This window comes from Carassius auratus, chromosome 32, assembly GCF_003368295.1.
Source record: "Carassius auratus strain Wakin chromosome 32, ASM336829v1, whole genome shotgun sequence".
Lineage (NCBI taxonomy): Eukaryota > Metazoa > Chordata > Actinopteri > Cypriniformes > Cyprinidae > Carassius > Carassius auratus.
Window position 1 is genome coordinate 35,227,457 of NC_039274.1, and position 12,282 is coordinate 35,239,738.

A 12,282-nucleotide genomic window follows, 5' to 3' on the forward strand; every position below is an offset into this window, starting at 1 on the left:
CTGTCTCTGGTGTAACCTCTAAATGTCTATTGTTGCTGACCATGGTAATAAAACATTCTCACATTAGTATTATACAATATATAATTCTGCATTCATGATCATATGCAGTGCACACTGGCTAGAGCACAGTTTGGTAAAAACATTAGTTACTACATTAAATTTGACTTGGCTCAGGTTCCAGAAAAAACAATTTACTTAGTGTCATGAGTAACAGACACATTAGTGAAATATGACAAGAGTTTAGTGAAACTAAATGCTAATTTTTCAAAAGCTTTTTAAAGTAATTCTGCAAGGTTGCAATAAATTAATCAACAGTCATAGTAAAGACCTAAATTGCTACAAATGTTTTCTATTTCACATACATGCTGTTCTTTTGAAATTTCTATTAATCAAAGAATCCTGAAAAAAAAATCATCAGTTTCCACAAAAATATTAAGCAGCACAACTGTTTTCAACATGTGGTATTTATTTATCACGTGACACTTAAGACTGGCGTAATGGCCGCTGAAAATTCAACTTTGCCTTGTAATAATATTTCACAATGTTGCTGTTTGTACTGTATATATATATATATATATATATATATATATATATATATATATATACATCAAAAGTTTTTTTAAGTTTTTCCAAACCAAAACTACTGATCAGTTGTTTAGTTACAGTACCCTTACTGGAGAACAAATTTGGCCCAAAAAAGTGTTTTATTAAATTGTCAGTATTGGTGTAAGAGTGTACACATAGTTGTCACTTTGGGCTAGAGGTTTCTGATATGGTTCATTGTAACTCTATAAATGTGGAAGAGGCAACTCACCTTTGACTTTGCTCTCATAAAAGGTGCACTGATATTGCAAGATTTCTCATATTTTTGCCTGTTCTCACTGCGGCAGTCTATATGTATATCAGAGTTATCCTATAAATAGAGACAGAGAGAACAGCCCAATGTAACAGTTTGTTTAGCAGATGCCTTTTAAATGGTCATTAGTATCAATCTTATCTTACAGATCTTATTATGAATGGACAATGGAACAAATCAAACATGCAGTCCTTCACAGGTGTCAAACAACCAAACAAAAGGTATTAGAGAGATGTTGTACCTTCACTAGAAGGCTGGAGAAGCGTAGATTTGGAGTGTTAGTGATGTTAAGATGAGCTCCATATGCATTCTCCCCTCTGTTTTCTAGATGTACGTCTACTACCATCCTCCTCCTGGATCCCTCTACAATGCGTTCAGTAGGTTCTGCTGACATCGGACTCTGACATAACAGACTGCCTGCTCGAAACGCTTGGGCACAGAACTGCCTGTGGAGAAAGAGAGGGGGCATGAGCATGTGTGCACATACTATAAGTGTGTAAGCATACGTGTGTGTGTGCTTTATCTTACTTGCGATTCATTAAATCAGCCTGAGATTGTAACACCAAATCTGGAACACAATGGTCATCTTCGTCACAACCATTCCAGAAGGGAAGCTGAAGAAAACCACACAAAAAAATTTAAATACTGCTATTACATTTATATGTGTTAAACATGCTTCATTGTTCATATTGTGTGAATGTTGTTAACAAAAGATATACAGTGCAACAGTAACGTTTCCCTTGACCTACGAACACTCACCTGTGTTTTCACAGTAGTCGGCCAGCTATCATCCAGAGCTGGGCCTTGATCCAGGTCCAATAGCTCACTCTCTACAGTGAATATAATGGGCCTGGCATAGTCTGTAGTCTCCTGTATAAACATTACTATATCATAAATCTCTCAATCTAAATAAATGGCTATAAAAGAGTAAACTGGAAGAATATAATCTGCTTGCTACTGTAATGCTAATAAGTGAACTTAATAAAATAGGAATGCTGCTATTACAATAGAAAATCTGAATGAACAGACAAGAAAGTACATAATTAACAGAACTAATAATGAGTTGGCAGCCATTGCAGATTGTGTTATCATCATCAATGATTTAAATGCAAACGCCCTCTTACAATACTTTGATGAACTAAGAGACGAGGGCTAACCATGACATGGAAGTAAATGTGGTCACATGTCTCCTCTTCAGGAAGCAGTGTAAGATTCTGTGGCTGCAGGCGATCGAGGTCATCAAACACGGCTCGAGGGTTAAAACGCTTCTCCTCAAAGAATGCATTGTAGCTAAGAGCTGGAATACAGTGAACAAAGTGAAACATTTACTTATCCCTTATTTGCTTATTACAGTATTTCACAATTGCTAAAACACATTTCTTGAAACCTTCACCCATTTTCTCAAAACTTTAAACACAAAACCCATTCTTTAAACTATATTCACAAAACCCCTGACTCTTCTGGCAAAATCAAACACTTGCCTCAAAACCATTTGATCTGTGCTCAAAATCAAACAATGCTTTCAAAAACATAAACCCATCCAGTCAATATATAAACACTCATCAGCATTCATTAGACACTACATCAAAAAATTGAGAACACAGCGTCCAGGGGATGTAGTTACAGATATTTTTTTTTTATTATTGCATATAGAAAATAATTTTGCCATAAATAAAAGTAAATAATTCACAACTCAGTACAGCAAATATATTGCATACTGTAAGTACTGCAAGTAATACAGTATAGAATTTCTGTATTTTCAGCATAAAAATAAAGTAAGCCCAAAGAACAGAGACAACTCTAAATGCAAAGCGTTTTACACAAAACATTGTGCAAATGCAAAATCAAAGTCAATGAGAGACTCATTCTGCCTCAGCATCCCGATGGTGGAGAGCCACGGGAAATGGTAGAAAGGCTGACACTGTTGATAGCTTCAAAGTTTACATTGTCTTCTACAAGTCTTTGCTGTATTCACGCAGCCGGATGAGATTGTTTTGACGGACCATATGAACAATGAGAACCTCTTGCTGTTGGGAGAACGAAGGAGTCCTTCCACCCTCATTTGGTAGTCTTGCAATTCTACAAAAGGGAAAATGCTCTTACAAATGTATACACACAGACACAATAGTAATGGACATCACATTCATATGTAAATTGTATTATAATGTTTTTTTCTTTTACCCCCACTCCCTTTCTATTGACAAACTGATGTACTATATCAAATGACAAATTAGAAAAACAATACATTTACCTGTTCTCTTCTCTGAATGTCCTGATAATGGTGGCCACAGTTGTCCTTGTACTCTTCCTCCTCATCCACCACCTCTTACAAAACTCTTCCTCCTCTTCCTCTCACATTGTTTCCATCCATCGTGGTATCAACACTCAACGTACCTAGGTCACCTATACTGGCTTATATTCTAGACAACTGATGTGATCACATCATTAGAAACAAGTGTGAACAATTTTGAGTTGTTGTGTGTAAACGGTGACAGTTATGATGTAGTTGTGTTTAACTTTTGCCATATGTATTTACCATTTTGCAACAGAGTGCAAAGTGTGTTTTAGTGAGTAAGAATGTGATTGAAAGATTGGATGAGATTTGCAAACAGTGTCTTAACTACCTGAATTTTTTTAAGATTTTGCCTACAAAGTGACTGATTCGACAAATGGGTTTAGGCCACTGAGCATTGGGTTCAGAGAATGGGGTTTAGTGTTTTAGTAGTTGTGAAATACTGTAAAAGTAAATATTTACTTATCACAAATTATTTGCAATTAATGGCAGATAACATGTTGGTATATAAGCTACTATTCAAAAGTTTAAGGTTGGTGAGATTTTTTTGTATGTTTCTGAAAAAAGTATTTTAGGCTCACCAAGGCCGCATTAAAAACAGTAATATTGTGATATATATATATATATATATATATATATATATATATATATATATATATATATATATATATATATATATATAAAAATGCTAGTCTACAAACCCAATTCCAAAAGAGTTGGGACACTACAAATTGTGAATAAAAACAGAATGCAATGATGTGGAAGTTTCAAATTTCAATATTTTATTCAGAATACAACATAGATGACATATCAAATGTTTAAACTTAGAAAATGTATAATTTTAAGGGAAAAAATAGTTAAAATTAAATTTTATGACATCACATCTCAAAAAAGTTGGGACAAGGCCATGTTTACCACTGGGTGGCATCCCCTCTTCTTTTTACAACAGTCTGCAAACGTCTGGGGACTGAGGAGACTGAGGAGAAAACAGTTTTATGTCTTCTTTGTCGCAGCTTCCTCTTTATGATGTGCCAAATGTTTTCTATGGGTGAATATCTGGTCTGCAGGCTGGCCATTTCAGTACCCTGATCCATCTACACAGCCATGATGATGTAATTGATGCAGTATGTGGTCTGGCATTGTCATGTTTGAAAATGCAAGGTCTTCCCTGAAAGAGACGACGTCTGGATGGGAGCATATGTTGTTCTTGAACTTGGATATACCGGCATTGATGATGCCTTTCCAGATGTGTAAGTTGCCCATGCCACACGCACTCATGTAACCCAATACCATCAGAGATGCAGACTTCTGAACTGAGCACTGATAACAACTTGGGTTGTCCTTGTCCTCTTTAGTCCGGATAACATGGCGTCCCAGTTTTCCAAAAATAACTTCAAATTTTGATTCGTCTGACCACAGCACAGTTTTCCAGTTTGCCACAGTCCATTTTAAATGAGCCTTGGCCCAGAGAAAACGACTGCACTTCTGGATCATGTTTTAGATATGGCTTCTGTTTTGACCTATAGAGTTTTAGCCGGCAACAGCGAATGGCACAGTGGACTTTGTTTTCTGACCTTGACCCTTACACACAGAGATTGTTCCATATTCTCTGAATCTTTGGATGATATTATGCACTGTAGATAACGATAACTTCAAACTCTTTGCAATGTTTCTCTGAGAAACTCCTTTCTGATATTATTCCACTATTTTTCGCCGCAGCATTGGGGGAATTGGTGATCCTCTGCCCATCTTGACTTCTGAGAGACACTGCCACTCTGAGAGGCTCTTTTTATACCCAATCATGTTGTCAATTGACCTAATAAGTTGCAAACTGGTCCTCCAGCTGTTCCTTATATGTACATTTAACTTTTCCGGCCTCTTATTGCTACCTGTCCCAACTTTTTTGGAATGTGCAGCTCTCATGAAATCCAAAAACTTTCAAAATGTCTCACTTACAACATTGTTATCTATATTCTATCATTAATAAAATATACGTTTATGAGACTGGTAAAGTATTTCATTCCTTTTTTACTCACAATTGTGAATCTTCTGTGCTTTTTAAATTTTATGTGTGCATTTGTAAATTTTGTGCGCATTTGTGTTTCCTGTGTGTGTATTTATGAATTATGTGTTTTCATGTATGAATCCTGTGTGTGGATATGTGAATGTAGTTTGTGCATTTATCTTTATTGAGATTATTTTGGCTCCATATTAAAACAATTGTGTCGCTTTATATATATATAATTTTTGTGTGTGTGTGTGTGTGTGTGTGTGTGTGGAAACAGTGTATTCCCCAAAGAATCTTGAAAAAAATCTAAGTTCAAAAGATGATCATCTATTTTAAATAGAAATCTCTTTAACATCAATTTACTGTCTACCATGTGTGCTCTACCATCTGTGGACTACAGCCAGATTTAAGTGACTCTGGAGTATAACCTCTGAAGATGATACTCAGGAGATCTGAGAACAGTTTGGGAGTTGAGTCATTAGAAGACATATCTTTTAATCTTAAGGAAAACCCTTTTAAGAGACCAGAATGATGTGTGGATGTTCAGTTATCTGACAAGGTTTTAAAAAAAAATGCTTGCTAAAAGACAATTTGAACCTTGTTCATGGGCTGAGAAAAGCCTATAAACTTAGGTATCCTACTTTCTAAAATCTCATAAATGTGAAAAATGTGTATCAATAAATGACACACTTAAATGTTTAACATTCATAACCCTCCTCAGCACATGTGAAGCAAATTAGATTTAAATAAAATATGTGCCTCATTTTATATTGCCCCAATAGTCTGAATGATCATAAAGACTAAGACATATATTTTCTCTGAGACCATTACATTGGTTTCACACCTATGACATTTGTGATGGAGATGCTCTGGGTTCATAAAGGTTAACTAAAAAAAGCTGTGCTGCCCGGTGGTCCCACACATTACGCAGAAACTTTACCTTCCAGAACATTTTTTAAAAACATACCTAAGATGGTCACCAAGGCCTTAAAGGGATACTCCACCCTAAAAATCTTTTTAGCATGTGTAACAAGCCTAACTTGTTACAGGAAGCCAAAGTCTCTTAAACAGTATAAAGTAATAGTGTTCATGCAGACTAGATCGGTGACCTAAATGGATCCAAATATGGTTTCAAGGTTCTGTTTTAAGTCCTACACATGAAGGGCTAAGAGTACATGTTCTATAATCAGTCTTAAAGTTATTGGCCAATTGATGACAGATCAGAAAGAGGTGGCAACTTGTTTTAATAGATTTTTACTACTGTTGCTGACAATTTGGTAAAGGAGCTACCAGCTCAATCCGGTTATATAATGACAAGTTAGTCAAGGAGTATTATGCTAATTGTGGTGTCACTTTAGGAGGTTTTTCATTCGATAAAGTAAATGAGATTACAGTTTATAAGAATTTAGCGACAGGTTTAGATAATATTCCAGCAAGGTGCGACGAGTGGGGCGGGGCCGAGGGCCGTGGGAACGGGCGAGGCCGGTGGAGTGATTGGAGATGAGCAATGTGGAGTATTGGGTTTTATTATGGAAAGGGGGTTTTATTATGAAGCGTCTTAACAGGAAGAACCGGAACTACTAGGTGCTGGGGGTGAGGTGATTGAATGTGAGTTGTAAAGAAATGAGGCAATAATAAATGCTGTTCAGTTGCTCTACAATGTGTCGCTTGAATCTATGCCCAAAACCACGACAAGCGACACCTGCTCGACCCACCGGTCTCGAGTCCCACGGAGGAGATGGAAGGATATAAAACTTGAGCGATGTCAGGGAAGGACAAGAGAGGACCAGGCCTGGGCTTTTATTTTATGTTTTGGTTTTTATTTGTGCCCATCAGTCGTCCGTGAGGGGCTGATGCGCTGTTTTGTGTTTATTTTGAATTATTAAAGTTTCATTTTGATTGTCCGCCGGTTCCCGCCTCCTTCCTGTGATCATGGAGATTTTATTGTTACACAAGGTTTTTTAAAGTTTCAGCTAATTTTATAACCCATGTGGTTACTCATATTTTAAATCTCTCTATTGGCCAAGTTAAGGTACATGATTAATTAAAACAAGCAAGAGTTTTTCCCCTTTTTAAGAAAGGGAGTAGGTTTGAGTGTAACAATTATAGACCTTTGTCAATTCTATCTTCCTTATCCAAAGCATTTGAAAATATTCTTTTTGATCAAATTGAAGAATATATTTCGAAAGTGTAATATTTTATATGAATTTCAGTCTGGCTTTAGAAGGATGCATTCTGCTGAGACAACAATTTTGTATTTGACAGATTACATAAAGAAAGAATTGGATTAACGTAAATTAAGTGGGATGGTGTTGCTAGAGTTACAGAAGGCTTTTGACACAGTTGACCATAATATTTTGCTTTCTAAATTAAATGCTATGGTTTTGATTCTAAAGCATGTAAATTTATTAACTCCTATCTTTCAAATAAGTGTCAAATGGTAGATTTTTAAATGGAGTGTTTTCAGATAATTTCTCTTCTCTTGTGGAGTACCACAAGGTAGCGTATTGGGACCCTTACTTTTTAATGTACTTAAATGATCTGAAAATGGCTCAATGCATACGTCTTCCATCTTCCACCTGGATGTCCTCCGCATCGCACAGTCATCAGATTGAAAGTCTTGGAAGAGCAAGGACAATTTTTTATATTATTCTGAAAGAAGAAAGTCACATACACCTAGGATACTTCGAGGGTGAGTAGGAGATCTCGGGTGAACTAACCCTTTAAATCAACAAAGCATCAAAGGGAAGATCACAAAATAAGTGTATGTTGAACGATTCATCACTACTGATGCTATATTTTTCATGCTAATACGTGGCATGCTCAACAGGGAAACCTTAACTGAACCACACTGGCTATGCAGCTGGTCAGTGGTATGTAAATGCTGCCAGCTGTCTGCTGTTTAGCTTTAATGATACTATAACTAAGAGATACTCAAGTGAGATATATGATGAAAGGAAACTGCTGCTTTTAAACGACTTCCATAACCTCCAATTCTCCAGAAAGTTTTCCAGTATAGAGTGTGTTTGGGTGAAAGCTAAGCTTGTCACCCTTTGACAAAAGGTCTGTTGCAATCCAACAGTACAGCAGATGTAGTCAGTGCACCATTTTATGTACATAATAAATTGATAATAACAAGTTTAAATTTAATAAATGAGCAAACATTTTATATATCAATTTATGCCAACAGAAGACTTAATTTAGAGTAGTATTTGAAAGGTATGTATATATATATATATATATATATATATATATATATATATATATATATATACATATAAAACACTGACCTATTTCCTGTAAGGCTCTATTAGGAGTCCGAACTGTGACATTCAGACATACAATAGCAGACATGCAGGTCACATCTTTCCCTCCTCTCCGACAGTCTTTATTGAATATGTTGATCTTGCCGGGCTCAAATCGAACAGTGGTATGGATTCGGACAACACTTCGAGACCTGCAGCACAGCACAAATGGTACATTATTGAGGTATTTAGGAAGAAGCATGTAAATTAAGTGTAGGTTAGTTTAAATAAATTAGAAACACACCACAGAAGAACTGCAGCACCGAGGGAGCCCACAGCTAGATCCACCAGGCCATCTCCATTCATATCCATTTTCCCATGGATGCTACGACCAAAGTACTGCAGACCTGGGGCCAGCTGAACAGCACCAATCCTCTGACAGAGAGAAGAGATGGATGTAAAATCTTGCCATAACTAACTTTTCTGAACAAATACATGCAGATTAATTAACACACAAGAGAGTGGCTGGATACATATGTGGTACCTGTTTATATTTCCTCAGTATTCTGTTGTGTTGGCTGTGGTAAATGTAAATGGCTCCTTTGTTGTCATCCTCTAGTGGAGCTCCTATTACCACATCATTAAATGAATCCCCATTAAGGTCAGGCACAGGGGCCAGTGCAGAGCCGAAACGAGCATTCTGACCATGATCTAAGATTTCCAGCGAGCCCTCCAATATGAATTGAGGCTGATGTGAAACAAGCATAAAAATGGCTGCTGTGAGGTAGGACACAATTTAGTTACAGCATAATGTTAGCAAAATAAGCCTTGGTGCGCCAAAAAACCGAGGGGTAAACTAATAGGTTCACAATGCAACAATGTACAGATATTTTGCTCTTTAATGAAGTCAACTGACCCCACAATGCATTGAAAATTTGTTCATGCACTGGACTGTACTCTGCCTATGTACTGAATTGTTTCTAAATTCCTATTTCTATACTGGATGCTTATGTTACCCACAATTCAATGCTGCTTTTGTCGCTTTATACAGTATGTATAAATATTATGGTTTAAAAGAGACAAAAAAGAATCTTATTTACGAAGTATATACTTCTGTTGGAGCGTTTTGTTTTTAATGCAAACTTTTAATGAGGAATAGGAGCATTTTTTTTCTATTTAGATCACATTCAAATCATAAATAAATGTAGAAACTCTGAAAAGAGGCTGTTTATTAGGGAAATATCCATTTAGGTCATAGATAAGAGCTAAACATTTCTGTAACCAGAGACAATCTTTAAGCACAAACTTTCACTATTGAAGTCCAAACCAGACTCCAAAGGTCAAATGCTGGAACTCTTGTATTATCACTTAAGGTGAGGTCATTTAGCAAGTATTTGTGCCTCTGAAAACAATTCGTTTAAAATGGGCGGAAAGTTTGAGGGAAAGGTGCAATTTCTTAAAGCAAAGATTGTTCATGTTAGCCAAGTATTTGGGAGAGTAATTTGCCCTGCACATCACCCTCCTCCACCGTCTCTCTCTCTCTCTCTCTCTCTCTCTCTCTCTCTCTCTCTCTCTATCTAAAATATATGGTTATAGTTGACAGACATGTGAAATCTGTTGTATTTTCAGCCTTCCTAAAATAGTATTAGAGGAGACGAGAAGAGAGTTTTGCATAATAAATGGATGGAATACTGTATATACACTATACATTTTCTAAAGAACATTAACCATGACAAATTATTTCAGTAAAAGATGACCAGCACTGTCGATGTACACAGTATCTGGCTGCAACCAAGGGTTAATACAGATTGTGGTATCCTGGTTAAGGTCACAAGGAAATAGCTTATAAGAGCTAAATAAATAAAGATGGAGGTCTGCTCTATTCAGAGCATTGCTCTTGCATTAGTTCCAGCTTTTTCCATTTATTAAAGCAGCTCTCGCTCTCTCTTTGTGAGCTTCAAATAATTATATTGCAAGGGGGAAATATTTTCCTGCTGAGTTCACCCTTCACTAGTCTGTGATGCGAGGTATAGCAGGTGGCAAAAGCCTGTCAGTATTTACTTGAGACCACTAATGAGGTAGTGCATTAATGCACAGGCACAGTTTCAGATCCCTCAACTTTATGAGGAGAGACAACATCTGTAGTGTTGCATTCTGGATGAGAAGTAAACAGTAGGTAATAGGGCCTTTTGCAACACTTTAGTTCCAGAACTAAATGTACAGTACTAAAGAACTGGGATGATTTTGCGCAAACTATTTCCCAGTAACATTTAAAGGGTTGCATTCACACCAACAGTGTGTAATAGGAAGTGACAACTGGCAGTGCTACATTTGCTAGAAGTGTCTGCACTTTAGCGTCCATTCATCTATCACTGTTCACAATAATTTGTGAAATAAGTTGACACAATGTTTACAGTGTGTTTACACAGCGGTTTAAATCATGGTGGGTGAGGGCATTTTTGTACGCATTTGGCAAATCAATGTCTACTTACATCATGGGTAGAACCAATTGTGCTGGTTAGACCCTGCTCCGAAGTATGAGCTAATTTGGTTCTCGAAAAAGGCAGGCTGGTACGAAAACCCAATCTGCACAAACACATACATCAAGACCAAAATGATTACTAGTGGTGCACAAGGACATGCATTTAACATCTGAGAAACTCCTCACATGGATATGCAAATGCCGATGTCAGCATCAAAACGCATGAAAACATGGTAAAACTAATATGTTTAATTATATTTGATAATGTCTATCAACATTATGTGAATAATTCAGGGACACAGAAATATTCCAAACATAGGGCATTTAAAAAAAAATGGGACAAGGTGGTATCAGTCCACGTTTTGAAGGTCCACTGCACTAGTTGGATATAAAGTTGCTACCACCAGGAGATGTTCTGGGCCACCAATAGATGAAACAGGACCTAGGGCTGGACAATATATTGAACGATAAGATCATGCGCATGTCGTCAGTAAAGTTGGTTCTGTGATTAGCGGTAAATCCCCATCACTTGCCCTCAAATAGAGCGGCAGTTAATACACAGTGCTGTAGTTCACTGTCAAGCTACAGTATGCTATATAGAGTTCATTATCAACGGCGATTCATCTTCAACTGATGAATAACCTTTGATCAGTCAGTTGTCCTGCGATGATGAAGATACTTTAAGATTTAGATGAATGACCTTCATCTTGGCCCATGTGATGTTTTCTTGCAGTTTCATTAGCAGGTGTCTAGTACAGGGTACTGTTGCGATAAGGGTTGTTATATCAGCCACTCACCCATAACTACCCATTGAGGCAATGATAATAACCTCTACTGCCATGATAAATGCAAGTGGAAAGAGCATGCATCCATCCATAATACCTCTTTACAGCTGCTGCTGCTAAAGTAGATCTGGAAGTCTTTGGAATAGTTTTGACCAAGTTTGTGATGGGCTCTGGTATTCTGAAGAATTTGAAGGCAGCACAGAGGGAACTGTTTGGAACTAAACCAAAGGCGTTAGCCAGGTCAAGGAAAATGACATGAAGGTCCCTCTTCTCTCTCTTGGCTGGCTGAATCTGGTGCCAGATCATACTTGTGTGCTCCAGACATCCTGAGAACCCAGAGATTCCAGCCTTCTGGACTGTCGTGTCCACAATCTTGTTCTTATCAGGATAGATGTTCAGCCTCTGAGCTCTAACACCGAAGAATACTTTTCCTTCAACTCTGAGGAGACTAATAGCCTGGAATTGGCTGATGGTTGAAGATTCCTCCTCCTTTTGTATCAGTACTCCTTCCACTCTATACTAAATCATGGGTTTTACTTATTTCCCCAAACCATTTGCATTAACTTCCACAGAAAGAACCAAATTCTTGCTTATTCTTTTCTTTATCGCAACA

The 12,282-nt window shown here is 37.1% G+C and overlaps 1 pseudogene; it reads right to left on the reverse strand.

Annotated features, from left to right (window-relative positions):
- LOC113052350 (integrin alpha-11-like) overlaps window positions 1-12,282 on the reverse strand; it is a 48,405-nt pseudogene that overhangs the window by 7,303 nt on the left and 28,820 nt on the right.